The sequence below is a fragment of the Poromitra crassiceps genome, assembly GCF_964638095.1.
Source record: "Poromitra crassiceps genome assembly, chromosome: 7".
NCBI classification, from domain to species: Eukaryota; Metazoa; Chordata; class Actinopteri; order Beryciformes; family Melamphaidae; genus Poromitra; species Poromitra crassiceps.
Genome location: NC_139628.1, coordinates 29,220,476 through 29,235,325, shown reverse-complemented (window position 1 = coordinate 29,235,325; position 14,850 = coordinate 29,220,476).

The window sequence follows — 14,850 nt, the reverse complement described above, 5'->3', positions numbered from 1 at the left end:
CTGAAACAAATTCAAGACAGAATAGAGTTGCTTTGGCATGCAAGCCTTGTCCCTTTGCAAGGCTCACTTGAAGACAGAGGTCACAGTGACTACCCTGTTTGAATTCAGCTTAATTCACCTACATTTCGTGACCCTCTTCCTCTCCTAGGTGTATGGGTACAAGACGTGGATGCTTGGGGAGGGGTACACGGGCCTTCCTGCAGGTTTTCCTCCAAAATGTACTTCTTTCAATGGAAACAATCGATTTAATAGGCAGCTGCAGTTACATAAATTACAGCCAAGTGTCTATACTCTCACCATCCATGTTGAGATGGTTGAACACTGCATCAAATTGTTAACAAAGGGCTACAGTGTAGCCTACCTCTAAACAAGTCCCTCTCGTCTGAGCACACAGACAGCGTGATGGTGTCCTCCTCTGGGCCCACCTGGGAAAATTATAGCCTACATGTAAATGGTGTATTTCATCCATGATCAGTAAGCAAAGATGACATGCCAGTGTAGGACAAGTTGCTTTCATTGTTACCTCTGCCTGGGAAGGTGTCAGTGTGTGGCTGGGCGGTGGCATCAGCACCACTCTGTCACCTTCAACTGCAGAGAAAGTATAGGCATGCATGTTACCTATATAGCCTAATTGTCTTTCATATGAGCAATCCATAAATGTAGCATTGACACATTGTGTCGGCTGGGGGCGGCTGTGGCTCAGGAGGTAGAGCGGGTCGTCCCTTAATCAGAAGGTTGGTGGTTCGATCCCCGGCTCCTCCAGTCTGCATGTCGAAGTGTCCTTGGGCAAGACACTGAACCCCGAATTGCTCCCGATGGCTGTGCCAGCACCCTGCGTGGCAGCTGGCCGCCTTCAGTGTGTGAATGGGTGAATGTAGGCACATTGTAAAGCGCTATATAAATGCAGTCCATTTACCATTTTACCATTGTGGACTCTGACCCAAGCCAAGACACAAAAAGCAGGTTTAAACGAACTGAGCGTTGTTTTATTCAATGTCCAAACTTAAGCTCTTCCCTTATCGGGGCTGGTCGTTTAAAGCTTCAAACAAGGCAGGAGGGGTTTGCATGCGAGTCAACGCAGATGAGTTTTCCCCATAACGTTGCAATTATTCATTCCATCGGTCAAGTGCTCCAGTACCGTGCCTGCGGGCGAGAGGAGAGATGTGCGGTCAGATAACATCATATAACTACAATAATGTGCTTAAGGAGAGGAGTGGGAATTGTACCTACTGACACACCCATCGGAGTCCGGCCTGGTGGCTCCGCTACGAGCTATAGGGAAGGAACTGTCCGGAGTGCTGAACCGGCCAAAGCACGCAGAGGCCAAGCCGATGCTGTCCGTGGTACTAGACAATCTTCCCGCGCCACTAACAGGAGCGGGAGAAGGCAGCCTATGAGTGATCAATGACGTAATCCTGCTAATCCCACTGTGATTGCTTGCACCTGGTTGGCACACTATATAATCACTTCTGCTTTCAGAACCCGTTGCTGATCCTAACCTTCCTGAAGCTGTGCCTCTCCTTGCTCTCATCTGATGGGAGAGATTCCTTGGACTGTACCTGCTCCTGGCTCCTTGGGGAAATATTGACTTTATCCGTCGGTGCTCCCGACACAGTTTAGGCTATCTTTGTTATCCTTTTTCACGATATTCCTTGTTTGTTTTTGATGCCTGAAAGTCTAAGTAAAAGACGTAAAACTGCTCCTTGTGTCTGTCATCTCTGCACCTGGGTCCTAAGTCACAGCTTTACACCTACACAGTGAACACTCAGAGCTGAGTCTGATGTCTAGGCGCACTGATTGGGAAATCTGTCTCAACCGGGTGAGCCGCGCCTGACAGCGCGCGGCTGCTAGCGGTCCCACTGATTCAGCAGATAATTGGGGAAATACCTATTATTGATGACGCGGCCTAGACAGCGTCTCCGTCGGGAACCCCGGGCTCTGATGTCACTGTGGTGGCTGGCCGTCCTCCCGCTCTCACCTGCTGGGGGGTAGGCTGCCGAGACTCCACAACATACCCTGTACAAAAAGGGCAGGGGCTTGGGAGCTGCCACCAGGGTCTGATGTCAACCCCCCTCCATCAAGGGGCGCCCCTCATTGTTGGCTAGGGCCAGCTCCTCAGCAGTGGTTTAGTCGGGTGTAGCAGGTCCTCCTCCTGTCTTCCTGCTTTCATTTTTCTTTCTGTTAGCTGCAAGCAATGTCAAAGCTATTTCATTGTGCTTTTAGTTTTGTATATCAATGTCATCCTGAGACAGAGTGATTGGAGCAATATACATGTAGGGCCTAAGCTATGTGTGTATTAGCCTACTTATAAAATATCAAGGTTAAGCCAACATAATAATAATAAAGAATAATAACTATAAGAATAAGGCACAATACTGTATAAGCAACACATTGATTTAATTGGAATTGCCACATCAAAGCATATGTCTCCAAAGCGTGCCGTGTGAGCCACGGAAATGGCTGAACTTTGCTGGCGAAATCAAGCAAGCTGAATAACTTGCATTTAGACAATCTGCAATTTTTTGCGAGCCCTCCTTTCGCCGATTATTATGTGCAACAGTGTTGCCCTTTGTTTTTATTAGATCTTTAAATACTTCATATTTCCTTAATATGAGCGTTTGCTCCTCGACTGCGAAATATGCTGCTGCTGCTGCTGCTGCCAGACGCGGCCGATGACGTGTTTCGCGTCTCCATTTTGTGATTGGTCAGACGCCGGAGAGAACACCCTTTTTATGTGCACGCACTCTCAGATTGATTAGAAAAACCTGGTTCCACTTAACGAGTTCCAAACTCGTCTCGTAGTATCACTTAACCAGGATCGCAATTATCTGGTTTAGTCAAACCAGATCAAGGGACAGATCCTGGATCTTCTTATACAACATCCGTGGTACACGGCCCAGGCCTCCTTAACATCCCGAAAGTTAATGGTAAAAAGTTTGGTGAAGCAGCTTTCAGCTTCTATGCTCCAACGGTCTGGAATAAGCTACCTGTACACATTAGAGAAGCACAAACCATAGTTTGTTTTAAGAAGCAGCTTAAGTCTTATTTTTATACTCTTGCTTTTAACACATTGAATGCCAGCCATGTTTTCATTCCTGTAGGTAAGTTGTGCCAGGGGTGTTTTTGACGATTCTGGCTCATTTTAGAGACAGCCGAGGATTCTTTTCTGTTAAGAATTCATGAACACCAATCATCTAAAAATAACTAATAGAATGTGTGCTTTCTCTGTCTAAAAGAGTTAGTTTGCAGAGTTAGTAGTTATGTAGATATTAGCCGTTGAGTACAGCATGGTTTCAGCGTCTGGAAATTTATTCAGAGATAAATGGCTTTTTGTGAAACAGTCACTTTAACCATTCATTTTTGGCATCAGTAAGACCGTCAGACATTCTAAACAATAGTTTTGAACAGTAATTTCCTCCATAACAACAGGAAACACCCCTCTCATTCAAACTCCCTCCTCCCTCCTCCCTCCTCCCTCCTCCCTCCTCCCTCCGCTGTACAGCGGGCGTGTCAGAAGCGCTTTTGCTGCTGCCTGCCTGTGTGCCTGCCTGCCTGCTTGCCTGCGTGCAGACGCTCCTTGTGCGAGTCAAGATGGGCCGGGGAATGCGTGGGCGATGGGCAGATGTTGATTCTGGCCTTTCTGAGGTGTTTCAAAGTGTGTTTCACCTATGATCTATTTTGCAAATCGCTCTCCGCTCTCTGTGTGCTGCTGCCGGTGCGCGGCCGCTCTCAGGCAAGACAAGTCTGTTACTGTAAAATCGCCACGGCATTTCCTTGAACGGCTTGGTCCCGCGGCAGTTTTTTCTTTGATTTCGGTCGTCTGGGGGAGCACTGTCAACACTTAGTGGGTCGGTAAAATAGATTATACACATTATCTTGCTCCAATAGTGATCTCGAAGATGTAAAAGCGGTTGATTGATGTCCCACTGTCAAAAAAAAATAATCTTTATGTAAGACGAGTTAGTCCGTCCTTGGCACTTAAGCGCTGGATTATGTAAGACGAATTAGTCCGTCTCTGGCACTTAATGTGTTAATTGATTTTTTATCCGTGCCTTGTTTTTATTGTCTATTTCTGTTTTTATTCTCATGCCTGTTTTACTGTTATTACTTTGGATCCTCTTGTTGTTTTACCGGCATCTGTTGCTGTTGCTCTTATCTGGGTCCTACTGTAAAGCACTTTGAGCTTCATTTTATGTTATGAAAGGTGCTATACAAAGTTTATTATTGTTATTATTATTATTATTGCATTGATTCGAAGCTTTGTATGGCCTTACTTCATATTTTGACTAATTGAATTGTAAATGACAGAATGTTACTGCTAATATTCTGATGTACAGATATTAAATGCGTACATGGAGGTGAAGGCGAAAAGCAGCCCAGGAAAAGCCTGTAATAGATTCCTTTGAAATGACAGCCATATGGGACTGCAAGTCCAGCGGGCTGAAAAACGTGAGTATCACCACACTGTTCCTTCTAAATGACATTATTTTGAAATGTACACCCATTTAACTACTGGAATCATTGCTTGTAGACTAAGATATCAGACTATGATATAGTCCTTGGAGCTGTCTGCAAACACAACCACTGGACTTTGATAGTAAGTGCACTTTTGTTCAAATGTTGGCAAATATATTTACCACGTACCATACACATTTAAGAACCCAACTATTTGCTGTTGTTAAAGGCCATGTATCCCAAAGAAATGAGGGCCGTATTTGTTGACCCATTTGGAGCCAAACGTCAGCAAACACAAGATTGCAAAGACTCAACAATGTAAGCAAATCTAGAATACTACTTCTGAAGTACTTTTGATTGTATTGGTCTTTTGATTGATTGATTGACATCTTTATTGATAGTGATATATATTTTGTCTAGCTAGCATCCAGCTCTTCCGGTAGCTATTCCGGAAGCGTGCTGACGTAGGACGTCGGTGAGAGCTCCTGATTGGCCCGTTCAGAACTTTAAAACGTAACCCCGGCAAATCTGCCCTCAGGTGCTCTCAACACATCAGTACAGTAAGACGCTTGCTACATCAGCTCAGTGAAAAAACTCAAGAAATCAAGAATTTCGGTTACCTCAAACAACTTCATCGTGATTTTCATCATGCCGGAGCAGGTGAGTCGGACGCAAATGTTTCGGGATTGTTAAACGCATCGTTGCCCTCTCAACTCGGCAAGTGAGTCTCTAACGTTGGAAGACTAACGTTACGCCACGGTGTTTTGCCGTGTAAACTGCATGGTTTTTGACTTGACCATGGAAGATTAACTAAATCTGCAACTTTCCCACCTCCCTCAAGCTAAAAACATCGACACTTGGAGGTTTTGCAGCGTTCGTATGCGCCAATTGAAAATAAGCATATAACGGTCGATGCTAGCGGTTGTCTGCAGTGTCAACTGACCTTTAACGTTAGGTTAGTCTTGTTCTGTTGAAACACTCCACTGTGTTTTGCCGTGTAAACTGCATGGTTTTTGACTAGACCACGGAAGATTCACTAAATCTGCAAGTTTCCAACAACTGACACCATTCATGTTGGCGGTTGTTGGAGCATGTTTGATTGGTCTGCCATAGGCTAAACACTGACAAACACAGACTGAACATGTGGAATATTATCTGACCAAACATCTCCAAACAAGGACAGACAGCCATGGCACACCAAACAAACAACTGTGTCACCAAACACACATCTGTGTCTTGTTTGTTGTGGAATGTTTGATTGGTGTGCCATGCATGGGCTTGACTGTCACAGCCTCACAGCACAGCATGATGATGTCATATACAACAGTGGTTCTCAACCTGGGGTCCGGGGACCACCAGGCGTCCTCCAGGGAGTTCTAGGGGGTCCCCAGCAAATTGACTCGTTAAACTTCACAACTATTTTTTTTACAAGAAGTTAACACATTGACTGCCAGACGTTTTTTTTTGCTGTAGGTAGCTTCTGCCAAGCCGTTTTTTGAGGATTATGGCTCATTTTATAAGAGCCGAGGATTCGTTTCAGCTTGGAGTTTGTGAACATACAATATCTCAAAAGTACTAATAGAATGTGTACTTTCTCTGTCTAAAAGAGTTAGTTTGTAGAGTTAGTAGTTATGTAAGCATTAGCAGTTGAATACAGCATGGTTTTAGCGTGAAAAAGAATATTCAGAGATAAACGGCTTTTTGTGAAATTGGATGGAACGGTCACTTTAACCATTCATTTTTGGCTCTCTCTCTCTCTCTCTCCCTCCCCCTCTCGCTCTCTCTCTCTCTCTCCCTCCCTCTCGCTCTCCCTCCCTCTCTCTCTCTCTCTCTCTCTCTCTCTCCCTCCCTCTCGAGTTGCTTCAACTCCGCCCTCCGTGGGCGGACAAGCTTGTCACCAGTCAGTGCTTTGCTGCTCTCCTGTGCCTGCATGTCTGGGCCGCTGTTTGAGGAAGTCGGGATGGACTCGCTCGTTTGGAGTTTTGGTTGAGAGAAGCTTTTGCGATTCTGGTCATATTTATGCTGCGTGTTTCAAAGTGTGTTCCTCCACCTGTAATCTATCACCCGATCATAGTAGATCGGCTGAATCTATTATGTAAATTTGCAATCCCGCATCGCCAGCAATCAGCGCGAAAAGGAGAATGGCTGGGCTGAGAATGGCTTGACAAGTTAAAAAAATGCTTTCCTTTCTCTAGCCAGGAGAGCACTGTTGCCACTTAGTGGGTCGGTGGAATGGGTTGTAAACGTTCGGTGGCTCCAATAATTATATAAGAGATGTAAAAGGCTTAGATGCACAACCCACCGTCAAAAAAAAAAAATCGATGCCAAAAACGTGTAAACACGTTGTTGGCAGGGAACAGCTGGATTCTGAAAACGTGTTCATACGTTGTTGGCAGTGAATGTGTTAACACAAAGTCGAAGAATGACAATAGGCTATTTTGTTATCTCTAAATAGAAAATAGGTAGTTTTCTGCCAATCTAAAAATAGACTGATTTGGGTCAGGTCGACAATTATCTCATCAATTGTGGGTCTGTGGCTGAAAAAGGTTGAGAATCACTGACAGACAACCTCTGTATCAGCCTACATGACCTACACCTCTCTGTATCAGCCTACATGATCTACACCTCTCTGTATCAGCCTACATGATCTACACCTCTCTGTATCAGCCTACATGACCTACACCTCTCTGTATCAGCCTACATGATCTACACCTCTCTGTATCAGCCTACATGATCTACACCTCTGTATCAGCCTACATGATCTACACCTCTCTGTATCAGCCTACATGACCTACACCTCTCTGTATCAGCCTCCATGATCTACACCTCTCTGTATCAGCCTACATGATCTACACCTCTCTGTATCAGCCTACATGACCTACACCTCTCTGTATCGGCCTACATGATCTACACCTCTCTGTATCGGCCTACATGATCTACACCTCTCTGTATCAGCCTACATGATCTACACCTCTCTCAGCCTACATGACCTACACCTCTCTGTATCAGCCTACATGACCTACACCTCTCTGTATCAGCCTACATGATCTACACCTCTCTATCAGCCTACATGACCTACACCTCTCTGTATCAGCCTACATGATCTACACCTCTCTGTATCAGCCTACATGACCTACACCTCTCTGTATCAGCCTACATGACCTACACCTCTCTATCAGCCTACATGATCTACACCTCTCTGTATCAGCCTACATGACCTACACCTTTCTATCAGCCTACATGATCTACACCTCTCTATCAGCCTACATGATCTACACCTCTCTGTATCAGCCTACATGACCTACACCTCTCTGTATCAGCCTCCATGATCTACACCTCTCTGTATCAGCCTACATGATCTACACCTCTCTGTATCAGCCTACATGACCTACACCTCTCTGTATCGGCCTACATGATCTACACCTCTCTGTATCGGCCTACATGATCTACACCTCTCTGTATCAGCCTACATGATCTACACCTCTCTCAGCCTACATGACCTACACCTCTCTGTATCAGCCTACATGACCTACACCTCTCTGTATCAGCCTACATGATCTACACCTCTCTATCAGCCTACATGACCTACACCTCTCTGTATCAGCCTACATGATCTACACCTCTCTGTATCAGCCTACATGACCTACACCTCTCTGTATCAGCCTACATGACCTACACCTCTCTATCAGCCTACATGATCTACACCTCTCTGTATCAGCCTACATGACCTACACCTTTCTATCAGCCTACATGATCTACACCTCTCTATCAGCCTACATGATCTACACCTCTCTGTATCAGCCTACATGACCTACACCTCTCTGTATCAGCCTACATGATCTACACCTCTCTGTATCAGCCTACATGACCTACACCTCTCTGTATCAGCCTACATGATCTACACCTCTCTGTATCAGCCTACATGATCTACACCTCTCTGTATCAGCCTACATGATCTACACCTCTCTGTATCAGCCTACATGACCTACACCTCTCTATCAGCCTACATGATCTACACCTCTCTGTATCAGCCTACATGATCTACACCTCTCTGTATCAGCCTACATGATCTGCACCTCTCTGTATCAGCCTACATGATGACCTACATTGTTTATTGTACTTGCATGCACTTTATTTGGAGTGAATTTAATTTCTGTTTGTGCTGTTTTTCCTCATCAGAGACAGACAAGGAGGAGAGTGAGACACAACGTAGACACAACATTCACTCTGCACACCTGTATGTCATGTGTGAGTGGAGCAAGGTGACCAGTGTCCGAGGCCTCCACATCCATCAAGGGAGGATGGGATGTCGGCAGGTAGAGAGCACACGCATGCACGCACGCGCACACACACGGACATTGACGGGGCAGAGGAGGTCGTGTCGCAGGCTTTCTATGGGGACATTGATGTGACAGAGGAGGTGGTCTCAGCTGAGTCTACAGAGGAGGAGCCAGCTGATTTGGCCATCATGCAGGAGGAGCAGCTGTCCCAGGCTTTCTCTGAGTCGCCCCTCTCTGTAGACATTGATGAGCAGGATGGAGATGTGTCTCCACAGGTGCACCAGGCTGCGCTCCGCTCTGAATACGTCAGAGATTGCTATGCCTGTCTTGAGGTAATTCATGCTGTTTATTTGCCCTTACTCTCGTGTGTTCTTTCTTTGGCATTTGCATTTTATAATACAAGTATGTTCTGTGTCAGCAGGCTGTGCCAGCCAACATGCAGGGTTGCAGAAAATTCGCTCAAGGCAAAGATCTTGTGCTTGAGTGGATGAAACGTGTTCACTCCTGCGTAGAGCTGTGTCAGGAGACATGGGACCTCACCATTGCCATCTTGGATCGTTTTCCAAAGGTAAAAAAAAAAAACTGCTTCCTTTTCTTTTCAAAATCTTTTTTTATTGGTTCTAATACATGCAGTGTAGAGCATTGGACATACGTTGGTTCACAGTGGTAGCAACATTGTTACAGATCAACCAATGATCTACCCCCCAACAACTGTCAGTATGAGGTACAGACTGTTTTCTGTGAACTTGCTAACACTCTTCTTCATGTGGTGCTGCAGGGCCAGATACTGCAGGATGCAGAGCTGCTGCTTGTCTGTGTGACGGCCATGCTGGTAGCCTCAACATATGAGGAGAACAGTTTCGAGGCCTGGTGGTGGTACATCACAATGCACATATTCCCACGGGACCAGATTGTGGAGATGGCAGAGCTGATGTTAAGGAGCCTATATTTTAACGCAGATGAGGAGGAGACAGCTGATGTGGAGGAGGAGACAGCTGATGTCTCCAACCCTGCCAGGCTTTCTCTGAGACGCTGCTCTCTTTAGATGACATTGATGAGCAGGACATCAAATAGATTGAGGCCTATCTGCGCCTCCTTGAGGTAATTCATGCTCTAATTAGCTCTTAATCTGCTGTGTGTCTGCAGTGTGTATTTTACATTACAGGTTGTTCTGTCTCCACTCACAGGTGCAGCAGGCCGTGCGAGCCAACTACATGCAGGGTTACCAAGAAATTGATGAAGGCATGCGAGCCATTGTAGTTGACTGGCTGATCCAGCTTCACTCCCTCTACGGGCTGCTTCGGGAGACATTGTTCCTCACGGTTTCCATCATGGACCGTTTTCTACAGGTGCAAACCCCCGCCCCCGCTGCCCCGGTCACTGCTCCACCCCCTCTGCCGATCTGGGGAGAGCCGTAGACTAGCACCATGCTTCCTATGTCTGACACATGCGCAGTTGCCAGCCGCTTCTTCTAGCTAACACTCTTGTTAATGTGCTGCAGGTCCACCCAGTGTCTCCTGAAGAGCTGCAGCTTGTTGGTGTGACGGCCTTGACACACTTGACAAACTGACACAAATTACACCACGTACCCCCATATAGATAAGATTTTGTTCCAGGGTCCCCCATCTGATAAGAGTTTTGCTTTTAGATGTTTTATCACAGACATTATATGAAACCCATGACCAAAATAGTCATACATTCTGTGATTGCGTTAAAAAAACATGAGATTGGAGATAAGGCTTATCTTGAAATAGAATGAGTTACACCGTCACTTAGATTTACTTTGAACTAAAAGGTTTCTCAGCAGTATAAATTCTCATTATGCATCTTCAGTTTTTCTTTTTCTAAGACTTTTCTTAATCTATTTTTTATGCATCTTCAGTTTTTCCTGTCAAGTAAACAGTTTTGCCAGAAACTCAATTGAATGGTTGAAAGTTTTTTTTTTTTTTTTTTTCCCCCGCGCTATGAGATTTCATCTCAACGATACATATCGTGACGTTTTACTATCGCAAAATTTCGTGGGACGATATATTGTGACACCCCTACACACTTGCATCAAATATCTTTAAGATACGGTACATCACTCCTGGCATCTTATCATGTGAACATTCCTGAAGCCAGAGTCTGATGCAGGGATTGACCTGTGATTGACATGCACAATGTTTATATGGGTGAGCTACAGCCCACCTCTTTTCGTTTCATTGTAATTTTTTTATTTCTCGACTTGTCCACTGTGCCATTTGGGGAGTTTTTTTTTAAAGTAAAACGAGCCATTTAGAAGCTTATTGCTGTCGTTCTCTTCCATGCCTGCACAAGCAGGAGACAGGAAACCGAACGGCTTGACTACAAGTATGGGTGCGACGAAGGGACAAAATAGCGGCATGCGATTAACGCGATTAAAAAAAAAAACACGTTATGGCCGGCCCTTAATCGCATCGCGATTAACGCGTTAACGCTGACAGCCCTAGTATATATACACACATATTTTAAATTTTATGACTAAGCATAACTGAGGTCTGTCCATATATGTGACAGCAGCTGGAGAGAGGGACCGTAATTCGCCCGTGGCCGTTCTTCACAACAGAGCGTCAAAAGTATTTTCTTGAAAAAATGTTTTTTTTTTTTTTTCCCAATAGTACAAAATATATTATTTGAACTATCCATTCCATATAAAATGAAGACGTTTTGGGGTCATTAAATGCGTTAATTTGGTAAAATAAAAGTCCCTGTTTTGTAAAGGAGACGGGGAAAGAGCCAGGCTGTGTCTTGGATTTGCATAAGTAGTATCGATTGGGTGTCGGCCGGCCTTTGTTTCTATCCGCCAATCACGGCGCGCGATAGGACGCGCACCAGCATAAATATTCAGTAGCCACCGGGGCTGTACACAACATCAACATTCAACAGCTGACTGAGACTGAGACAAGATGGACAAGCACCAGGCGAAAATGAAGAAAAATGATTCTGCCGTTGCTGCTCTCCTGAACAAATTCACCATTCCAGGTGGAATGGACAGTGAAGAATTGATGAATTCGTATGTCCTGGATTACATGACCGGCGGCACACAGGGCGCTGATGAAAGCGACGATGAGGACGATGAAGAATATTTTCCTGAAGACCTGGTGGCAGATCCAGACCCAGAGAACGAGGCGGAGATCATGCCCGACAGCGCAGTCATTGAAAGCGTGCAAGAGATTTTAACATCAGTGGATCCCATAACCGTGGACACAGATTATGATCAGGAAATCGAGAAAATACGAAACTTTGACTGCAAATGCCAGGCCAGGCGTAAAGAGAACTCTATTCACCAGCCAATCTCCTGCAGTAAGAAACTTTGTGACAACGTCATTTACAACACGAGGCTGGATTACTCTGCTATGTCGCCAGAATGTAGAGATATCGCTATTATGGCTGTGTATCACGCTTTGACGAATGATTCTGACATGACTCAAGCCACAAAGCAAGTGAATAAAAAGCGACAAAAGAACCGAACGCAATACATGGTTAAGGCGACTGTTGTTTGCCGTGAGACCTTCTGCTTTGCGTTTGGGTGAGTTTCATATCTATCTTAACTCGTGTGTGTGTGTGTGTGTGTGTGTGTGTGTGTGTGTGTGAGATAGTGTGAGAGCGTGCCCATGTTTACAGTACAAAGATAGTATGTTGCAAGAGAAGCGTGTAGAGCTGCCATCTTCATGGCATTGTTGGTCATTGTCAAAATGGCGGCAACCTATGTGTGCAAACGTGCAGACCCGCCATGTTGGGTCGTCTTTGTTTGTTGCGCGCCAAAATGGCGTTTGCGCTATTGTTTTTCAGGACTGAAATTTCGACTCTTGCATTAAATACTCTTTGTAAGCTGATAGTCGCTAGTGTTATTCTAACCTTGCAAACAAACAAGATTTAGTTTATTGAAAGAGTTTATTGAAACAGATTGAAAGTTTTGAAACAGTCTTTGTTATATATCGTGACATTTATAGCCTAAGCAAGGGACAAACATTGCAAACTAGCTTAGGCTATAATGTCAGGATAATAAAGACTGTTTCAAAAAATATAAATCTGATTATTAATGTTTTATTTTGTTTATTCCAGCATCAGCACAAAGCTTCTGAAAGCCCTTATCAAATCCTACAAAGAGAATGGATTGGTCCCACGGCAGAGGAAGACACAACCACGCACAAACAAGAATTACCTCGGCTATGATGACATCAAAAGAGTCGTTACATTCATAGCAAACTATGCAGAGGACCACGCTATTCCTTTGCCCGGTCGCCATGCCGGGCATAGAGACTTTAGTGCTAAGCTTCTGCCAACTTCTGCCTCTAAAGCTTCAGTCTGGCGCCTGTACAAAGATGCTATGGAACAGCTTGGTAAGTTTGTATTAGTCTCTCTCTCACACACACACACACACACACACTTCTATTGTCATAGTTATGCAAACATTCCGCAGCCTTCCCCATTCCAAACCTCTGACCCAATAAAACATGCGACATGAAGTGTGTGTGTGTGTGTGTGTGTCTTTAACCATTAGGCTATTCTATGTGATCTATTTTTGATAAGTAAAGTACAGTGATGCTCATAAAAACATTGTCTTTGCAGGGCAGCGTGCGGTTGGCGAGTGCAGCTTCACAAGGCTGTGGAAGTCACTGGTCCCTCACATTGCAAGCACCAAGCCTAAAACGGATCTGTGCTGGCAGTGCCAACAAAACAACGACCGAATCATCCAGAGCATCAACAAACCAGATGAGTTGAAATCTGACAGTGTCAAGAAGCAGCAAGTGCATCTCAACTCTGTTGCAAGGGAGCGAAAACTTTATCAAGAGATGACTGCCGCCTGTAGAAAGACCTGTGACGAGTTGCAGCTGTCATTTGGGAAGAACAAACCTGCAACCAGGCCGATCACCATGCACTACAGTTTTGATTTTGCACAACAGGTGAGAATACATATTTATCTTATCACACCTCTCTCTCACACACACACACACACACACACACACACACAGATTACAGTTTGTATTTCATCTTTTTCCTATCTCTCCGTCTCTCAGGTGCACTATCCGGCTGACCCGCAACAGCCTGGGCCTGTCTATTTTTTGACTCCACGCAAGTGTGGCCTTTTTGGTGTCCACTGTGAAGGCATGCCTAAGCAAGTGAATTACCTGATTGATGAGGGCATGGCATCAGGCAAGGGAAGCAATGCAGTCATCAATTACCTGCATCATTTTTTCGGGAACTATGGAGTTGGAGAAGAAGACGTGGACCTTCACTGTGACAACTGCAGTGGGCAGAACAAGAATAACTTTGTTCTTTGGTACGCCGCATGGAGAACGATGCACAAACAACACTTAAAGCTGAGCCTTCACTTCCTGATTGTAGGCCACACCAAGTTTGGCCCCGACTGGTGTTTTGGACTGGTCAAGCAGTGTTTCAGGAAGCGCAAAGTCTGCACTTTGGCCGACATCGAAAAGGTTGTGACTGACAGCTCTCCTGTGGCACATGTAAACATCCCCCAGCTTGTCGGACGAGAGAATGGCACTGTGGTTGTTAAAACGTATGACTGGCAACAACACCTGACAGAATACTTCCGAAGACTGACACAGATAAAGAGTTACCAGCACTTCAGGTAATTATCATTCCCATTTTATTTTATTTTATTTTATTTTATTAAGATTTTAAATGTGCCATTTCTTTCTTTTACAGCTTTGATGCGCAGAGACCTGGTGTGGTTGTCGCCAGAAAACACTGTGAAGCAGAACCAGTGGAGTTTCAGCTGCTACGCAACGTAGATGCCCGTCCGCCATTAAAGCCTCTTCCTGTACAGACTCCGCCTGGACTGGACATGGCCAGGCAGAAGTATCTTTTTGAGAAGATCAGAGAATTCTGTTCTGATGAAGCACAAGACATCACATGCCCTCCACCTGCATGTCTACAGGCTGGGAGGCCTCGCTAGCCAGCCTGAAAAAACCAGCATTCAAGACCCGGCCCTGCTCCGGGGGGGTTTGGCAATGCCGCAAACGTTTTTGAGCTTTTGAAGTCAAAGTTCTTTTGATATTTTTTTACTTAACTTTTAGTTAAAGGGGGACTAACCCCCTAGATATGTATTAGAACAGTGATTTGAAAATAC